General features: G+C 38.5%; 1 protein-coding gene across 13 annotated transcripts in view; it reads right to left on the reverse strand.

Annotated features, from left to right (window-relative positions):
* The window catches only part of APBB2 (amyloid beta precursor protein binding family B member 2), a 263046-nt gene that overhangs the window by 223104 nt on the left and 31657 nt on the right, over positions 1-8285 (reverse strand). For 12 of the 13 annotated variants that reach the window (XM_015561042.1, XM_006759326.2, XM_006759320.2 and 9 more), the window contains exon 2: positions 2222-2327. The exons of the other annotated variant lie outside the window; for it this stretch is intronic. The gene's annotated coding sequence lies outside the window, so the exon portion shown is untranslated. The remainder of the gene's footprint in view (positions 1-2221; positions 2328-8285) is intronic. 13 annotated transcript variants of the gene reach the window in all.

Raw genomic sequence — 8285 nt, forward strand, 5'->3', positions numbered from 1 at the left:
CAGACGAAGCCAGGGCTGCGAGTGCTGAGGCAGAGGTGGCCGCTGCTGCGGTGGCGGGGGGCCGAGTCCCTTGCCAAATTTTTGTGCACCGGGCCTCTAGTCTATATATATAAAAGGCTAAGTGTCCGTCCAACCAACCGGTAGCTATGACATGCACTGACCATCAGGGGGCAGACGCTCAATGCAGGAGCTGCCATGACACACACTAGCCATTTAAAAATAAATGGCACCACAGACCTGGCACCAACAAACCAACACTCGGCTTCCCCCAAGTAGGACACAGCCCTCATCACCACCCAAGAGCGACACCTCACCAAATCACAGCCAATGATGTCAAGATCCCATGGTGCAAAATGCGGCCCACAGCCCAGCCCAGCTCGGAAATGATCATTGCTGTGGGCTCTGGGTAATGATGTCACACAACAACTCCCAGCTTCCTCTCTCTAGCGACTAGCCTCCTTGCAGTTTCTTCAGCCCAGGAACGTGACTTGCTTTATAGCCAGGTGCAAACATCTTACACTTCAACCAAATGTCTGTGAAGCGTTTTCCCATGCCTCATCTCATTTGATCCTCACAGAAGTCCCAGAGTAGGTAGATAGGAGATTCAGTGGAATCCTATTTTCTTTTTATTCGCCTATTTTCTTTCTAAAACAGAGATTTAGAAAGTTTATAAACTTGACCCGACTGAAAAGAAGTAAGAAATGGTGGACCTTGAAAATGACTTCCGGTTTTCGAAGGGAGGGAGTTGGGGAGGTAAAAGACATGGAGGAAACTTAAATATGTATTGCTAAGTAGAAGAAGCCACTCTGAAAAAGCTGTATACTTTATGATTCCAAGTATATGACATTCTGAAGAAGACAAAACTTCCTGCATGATCTACAATAATAATCTGCTTCCTATTGATATTTACTGCTGTGTTGCTGACAATTATGTGAAAGAGAAGCTGGGGTCCTTCAATGGGCTGGAAAAAGTTTAGCTACATCAGAAAGCAGGTCTAATTAATCCAGTTTATTCTATATCTATAAAAGGCTAAGTTGACTCACACATGCACGATACATATAAAGCTCTCACTGGCGCTAATTGCATGCATGTTTCAATCTGTCATTGTCGATCATGAATTTGGTTGACACTTCTATTATAGAGAAAGGGCGAATAGTGATATTAAAATATTTCTTCTAATTAATTTCCTTTCAATGAGCATGAATCTGTGCACCGGGACACTAGTCTAACAATAAAATCTGGTATTATTTAATGTTTCTATAGAACTTCTAGAGCAAAGTTCTTTTCTGCCATGCTTTACTTTAGCCACTCAACTAGTTCATTTGTACTATCAAATATGTAGAGGAGCTGTAAGACACAAGGCATACCTAGTTTAGAAAACTACCTATTAATTAAATACATGCACAGTTCCTATTGTCAATGATATTGTTCCTGGAACATGCCAGAGAGAAGGTGTGTGTGTGTGTGTGTGTGTGTGTGTGTGTGTGTAGTTTTGCTTGCATTCTTATGGGCCATGCATGCTTCCAAGTAGTATTTACAGCAAAGTACAGTGACTGTATTATTTTAAGGCCCATTTTACCTTTTCAAAAATATCAGAGAATAAAATTAAATTTATAGTCTCAAGCAATTTTTTCTAAAAGATAGCAAAGCCATTCATACAGGTGTCTCAATTAGCATATCTGAAAGTCCCTCAAAAAGGTATAAAATAATAAAACCGGCAGGTGCACCAAATCTTCCAAGACCAGGCTACATGAAGAACATCTTGAACAAGTGACTCTGCATTTTGTTTTCCCTTCTAGACAAGAACCAAATGGATTTCATTCTTATTTCAAAAATTCAGAATCAAAGAGCCCATATAAAAGTCTAAAATACCTGAAGCTCATAAAACTGGACTCACTTTTCTGTCACACAACATTGCATCCCTTATTTTTAAAGTTTAATTCATCTACTGCACATCAAATAAAAGGTTTTATTACAACCTTGAGGACTCAGTTTTTGAAACCCCCCAAAAAATGGCACAATGCAGAGAGTCATCCAAATCTCTAGAAGGTTTTTTTGAAAAGGTCTCCTGAGTCCCTTTCCATGTTTCAAATCCATAAGAATACATAAAACTTTCAAAGCCAGGACAGAAAGAAAGCAGAAAGGCCACAGACCCACTATTAACATTCTGAGAGAAGTATATCAGAATTTTTTTTTAAAAGCTAGTTAGAAAATGACTTACTTTTCCCAGATCTTTGGTACAAAGCTCAAAAGGCAAGTTCCTTTCTCCCACAAAGTCTTGTTAATTAATAGCAATCGCTCAGTGAGGTCAGGCAGCCCAGATGTATCTAAAAATTGTGTAGAGACAAAAATAGTTAAAATTCAAAGTCAGATTAGAAATTAAAAATCAAAACATCCCATTGCTATTCACATCCTCTCAGCATAATTAAAGTGTAGATTTCACTGAATAGCTAAATGATGAGTTCTGTGAGCTACCTTTCTTCCAGAACAACAGTAACAAGGCTTGCTAAATCTGGACCGCATTTTGATCTGTTGTCTTATTAAAGTTACTAAAGCAGGAATCCGCGAGGCTTCTTGGCAACCATTCACGGTGAAAATGTCCTTCTCAGGGAGTCATAAAGAGCAACTGAGGGTGGATCTGGACTTCTCATTATACTGAGACTTGGGAGGGAAGGTCTACCGCAATCACACTCGTGCCTGCACCACCTTCCAAAGGCGAGCTCATCTCACAAACACAGAGGCAGTTTGAACAGACGGAACAATAACAAAGAAAATCACCAGCAACTTAATGCCCTTCAGATATATTCCCTTAGGCACCCTTCCCTGCAGCAGGTGGGAATAAGAAGAGTCCTGTTAATTTTTTTCTAATAAAACAGAAAATCCAACAATCTGCATGATAATAACCTGATTTAAAATGTAAGTTACTTCCCCAACAATGCTGTGAATGAATACATACATAATAGCTCATTCACAAGATTACAAAGTTTGAGACGGTGAAACAGATGCCACAGGTAAACCATAACCTCAAGTCTGTGCTCTCCCATTCGGGGCCTTATGTTAGATGTAATTCTAAGAAGCGTGATGAACTCCTCTGTGAGCCAGAAGAGGCTGAAAATAGGTCAATTAGAAGAAGACAGGAAGAACTGCTCCAGTAGCAGTCGTAACTGAAAAGCAGGCAGAGTCCCAGGAACATCAATAGACATCTTTTATTATTATTGTCATTGTTACTGCCAACACTCATAGTGTTGACTCTCATGCCAGATTCTTGTTTTGCACATATTAACTCTACACAGGATAGACACAAGCAGAATATCTCCTACACTTCACCGTATTACCACACAGTATACTCAATCCTGCTAAACCTTGTGTTTGTTCCAAGACTGATAAAGGTCAGGACTTTGTCAAGGTAAAGTGCCATATTTATTTATTCCTTAACCAACTAATATGTGTAAAATTGTGCTACAATTTGTGATCAGTTCCTATCTTTTTTTTTTAAATGTATCACTAGTAAACACTGATAAAGGTTTTTGAGTGCTATGTCCCTGAACCCATTTATCCCATAAGTGTTGTGTTGTGGGTTGGGTTCTACTGCATGATTTTGCATAGCATTGTGATTTTTAGAAATGCATGCATCACATTTTAGCAGAACCAATTGTATGATAACTAGTGTTTATAACAGGGGTGGGGAATGTCCACCCCACGAGCTGTATGAAGGCCCTCGAAATCATTTGGTCTGGCCTGCCAAGGCATTAGAGGTGAGTTAATTAAATGTTTGACCAAATACAACAGGATAATTTTCTAAAAATATTTTTTATTGATTTCAGAGAGGAAGGAAGAGGGAGAGAGATAGAAACATCAATGATGAGAGAGAATCATTGATCAGCTGCCTCCTGCATTCCCCCACACTGGGGATCAAGCCCGCAACCCAGGCATGTGCCCTGACTGGGAATTGAATCTTGACCTCCTGGTGTATAGGTCGTTGCTCAACCACCTGCCAGTCGGTCTAGCAGGCTGATTTTTAAGTTGATAATTTTGTATGGCCCGAGAATGAAGTTATAAATATCCAAATGGCCCTTGGCAGGAAAAAGTTCCCCACCCCTGGTGTATAAGATTGCTTATGATTTAAACCAGAAGGAGTTGCACTGGGATTTTTCAAATCTTTTCATTATGTTAAAGGGAACAGCAGCATATATAATACAATGTTAGAAAGATTCTCATTCACAATGTTTACAATTACCAAGTATGGACTCTTAAGGGTCAGTTTCAGTTATGTGAAAAATTTATTTCTGAGACGTCCCCTAATGGTGTTAGATAAATAAGGTGTTACTGCACCATTCTTTTCAGACCAAGATGATATAGATTCTTGCATATAACAGGGCTTAACCGTAATTGCTGGAAAGGACAGAGTTTAAATTAGTTTATTAAAAAAAGACTCTGAATTTATCCTTTAAAAAAGTGTAAATTATACATAAAGATTTATACTAAGAAGTTTTCTATTATAAGTAATACCATTTCAAGCAATTTGAAAACTTTAAGTATCCAACAATGGATAAACAGATTTTTTAAATCTGCCAGGCATTTAAGTGGGAAAATGTTTTTAAGTAGTGTTCGTGGGAATGCAGACTATAAGGCAAAATGCTCACTATGATACCAATTTTGTTTCAAAGTATTTACATCTAGAAAAAAAACTAGAAGTAAAAAATAAGTCAACATGTGAATAGCTGCTTACTAGAGATAATAGAATTAGAGTAGAATAATTTTGCTTTCTTTGAATCTCCCTGTGGTACCCAAATTTGCCACAATAATCCTATCTACTTTTCCAATTATAAAATAACAATGTGCTATATAAAAATAAGACTGGGCCATTTGGTGGAAAAATCTCTTTTTATCCCCACTTTAATTTCACACACGAATCCAGACAACAGAATGAAGGGCAGCCCAAGACCCAGGACACCAGAAGCTTTCTCCACAAGTATTAACAGATCTAGTCTTACGACTGTACCCTTAAAAGTATTTCCTAACTCACAGGTCAAGGGCAACCCAGCCCCAACAGGGATATTCAAAGTATATAAATCCATTACAGAGTTCAAAATATAATTTGCTTTTATTGACTAAAACAGTCATGGACTTGGTAAAATCCAGATGAAAGATCTTTAAATTATATAATTGTATACAAACTGTCTTAATGTCTGAAGGAAATTCTATATTGAATGAAGAAATTGTGTTCTGGATAAAGCTCCTTTCAAACAAGAGCAAGATGAAAGAAATACAAGGAGTGATGGATTTGGGCACAGGGATGAACGTCCAGTTGTTTGTTTGTTTTTAAATATACTTTATTGATTTTTTACAGAGAGGAAGGGAGAGAGATAGAGAGTTAGAAACATCGATGAGAGAGAAACATCGATCAGCTGCCTCTTGCACACCCCCTACTGGGGATGTGCCCGCAGCCCAGGTGCTTGCCCTTGACAGGAATCAAACCTGGGACCCTTCAGTCACAGGCCAGTGCTCTATCCACTGAGCCAAACTGGTCAGGGCTCACTTGGGCAGTTTTAAATAGAAAGTGAGAACAGAGAGATTGATCTTTATACTCTCCAAAAGAACTCAGTTATATTAAAAATGTTCCCAACCACGCCCTAACCGGTTTGGCTCAGTAGATAGAGGGTCAGCCTGCGAACTCAAGGGTCCCAGGTTCGATTCCAGTCAAGGGCATGTACCTTGGTTGTGAGCACATCCCCAGTGAGGAGTGTGCAGGAGGCAACTGATCGATGTTTCTCTCTCATCGATGTTTCTATCCCTCTTCCTTCCTCTCTGTAAAAAATCAATAAAATATATATTTTTTTAAAATGTTCCCAACCATGATGGAATTTGACTTTGAAAATAATCCATTTGCCGAAAGTGGTGACTTGAGTGCATTTAGTTAATCCCATAGGCTGAAATCACATAAGAACTGAATGGTGATAGTACTCAAGAGTCAAATTGGCCCCCACCCACCTGAGTTCACTCACCTGCACTTGTTAGCAGCACATTTAAATGTGTCCCTTTCCATTTTCAGTTTCACCTTCTCGCGTATCATACAGCCAGTAACTATTTTGTATAGAGCAGCTGCTTTACTATGACTCTCCATTCTCAAAAAATGTACTGAAGATTAAAAGTGTGTGTGTGTGTGTGTGTGTGTGTGTGTGTGTGTGTGTGTGTGGTTTGTTGAGTGTTGGATTTTGCCCTAAGGTTTCTCAGCCTTGGTACTAGTGACGCCTCGAGCCCCTGCTGCACAAAGCATAGATGTAGTAGTCGTTACTTCTTTGTTTTCTTTCAAAAAATGCTGACTTCCATAAAAACAAACAAACTCAAAAACAAAGCCCTTCTGTTTCAAATCTGCTTTTGTATTTTTAAGCATTTTCATAGGTTCCCTAGCAAATGGAAACAAAAGCTACTGGCATCGTGTTTTGTTTTGTTTGAAAGAACAGAATAGGCAAATGAACATTTTAATTATGCTATTACTTATAAAAATAGATCACAGAGGAGATATTGAGTTCCAGAAAAATCAGTCAGTTCAAGTTCAAGATTCCCCCTCGGAGACTATCATTTATCAAATGCATGCTGATTCCTTTGGAAAATAACTTGGGAACTCTTGGTTTCTGTGTCTCACAAATTGCTGCACATAGGCACTTTTAATAATTTGCAACCAAATATTATAATTAGCAAGTAAACTCAGATATTATACTCAACTATGAGTACTCAAAAGAAAATCTATGAATTTTAATTTTTAAAGGAAGACATGCTGAAATATACACCCATCTCTACATGCTTCACACTGACTGAAAATGTAGAGCACTGAGGAACTCCCAGTATGAAACCTATATTTCTTAAATTGCTGCAAGAATTAGCATATGCATAGCTCAGGGGAATACAGTCTCGTAGCATTACCGGATATTAAAAAAAAGGGCAACCAATGTTTTCAGAGTCTACCTGGAAAACAAGCAGAAATTGTTTTCTCGAGCTCTCTAGTCTCTCCCTGGTCAGAATTCCAACATAATCTAAATTGGTCTTTGGCACCATCGCAGGTCATTTTTTGCATCACTGTGCCACTTCCGGTCCAAAGCCCAGAGACCTTCACTTTCAATGACCTCCTCCTCTTACTGGTTCTTTCCTTCTAATTTCTAAACTCCCAATACTTCCATAAAATATTTTAGCAGAAGTTCAAGGGTGGGGGAGCATAAACAAATGATGAGTGACGTTTAACTTTTTCTGGAATATATGCATATTTAAGGAAAATTACCCAGATTTTGGTTTCTAAATATTTTAGCTCTTTGGAGAAATAGTTGGGTACAGGCCTGAGCTAAGAAAAGTACAAGATAAGCCTAGAACATCTTTTTATGCCAGAAAGCAAGACATGCTCAACTATTAATGCAGACATGACAAAAAGACATAGGAGCTGGTCATCATTTTGAACAACAAAATGATATGGATGAATTAGGACACACTGAATAAAAAAGAACCATTTACCCATAGATATTCATGAAAAAGAGGGTAGTGGGAAGCTCATCTTTATTTTTAAAATGCGAGCTAATAAACACCAAAGAATAGCAGAAATAGAAAATCCTACTTCACAACCAGCGAGGCAATTATTGATTCACTCAAGGATCATTAATGGATGCTAAAGCCACAAGGGGAAAGGTTGCTGTGGGACAGGACACTCAGCTCGGAGAACACTTACCTCTTACGTAAGAGAAAAGGTACCTTGAGCTCAGTTATAGGATAACTGAACGTATGTGTCTCCACAGGAGCTATGTGGTATGTCTGTCAAAACGCTTAATCTGTATGTAACCAAAGGAACAAACAAATCCAGATTGTGGTACTTTCTACAAGACAACTGTCTTGGAATCTTCCAAGGTATCAGTGCTGGGAATGACAACAACAAAACAAAACAAAGACAGGGTGACTGTTTTAGATGGAAGGAAACGAAAAAGAGAAAATGCAACAAATGACTGATGAGTCTTGGATGAGGAGAGGGGTTAGAAAAGACATTAATGGGATAATTTAGGAAGTTTAAGTAGGTATTCAAATATTATCTACATGTGAGATAATATTTCTAGGTGATAACAGTATTATCAGTTAGGTGGAAGAATATTCTTGTGCTAAAGGTCATATCTCTACACTAATTCAAATGGTTCGGCAAAAAAGTTAAGTGTGAAGAGAGAGAGAGAGAGAGAGAGAGAGAGAGAGAGAGGAGAGAGAGAGAGAGAGAGAGAGAGAGAGAAACAGAGAGAGAGAGAGAGAGAGAAAAA

Source organism: Myotis davidii, unplaced genomic scaffold (genome assembly GCF_000327345.1).
Source record: "Myotis davidii unplaced genomic scaffold, ASM32734v1 scaffold235, whole genome shotgun sequence".
NCBI lineage: Eukaryota > Metazoa > Chordata > Mammalia > Chiroptera > Vespertilionidae > Myotis > Myotis davidii.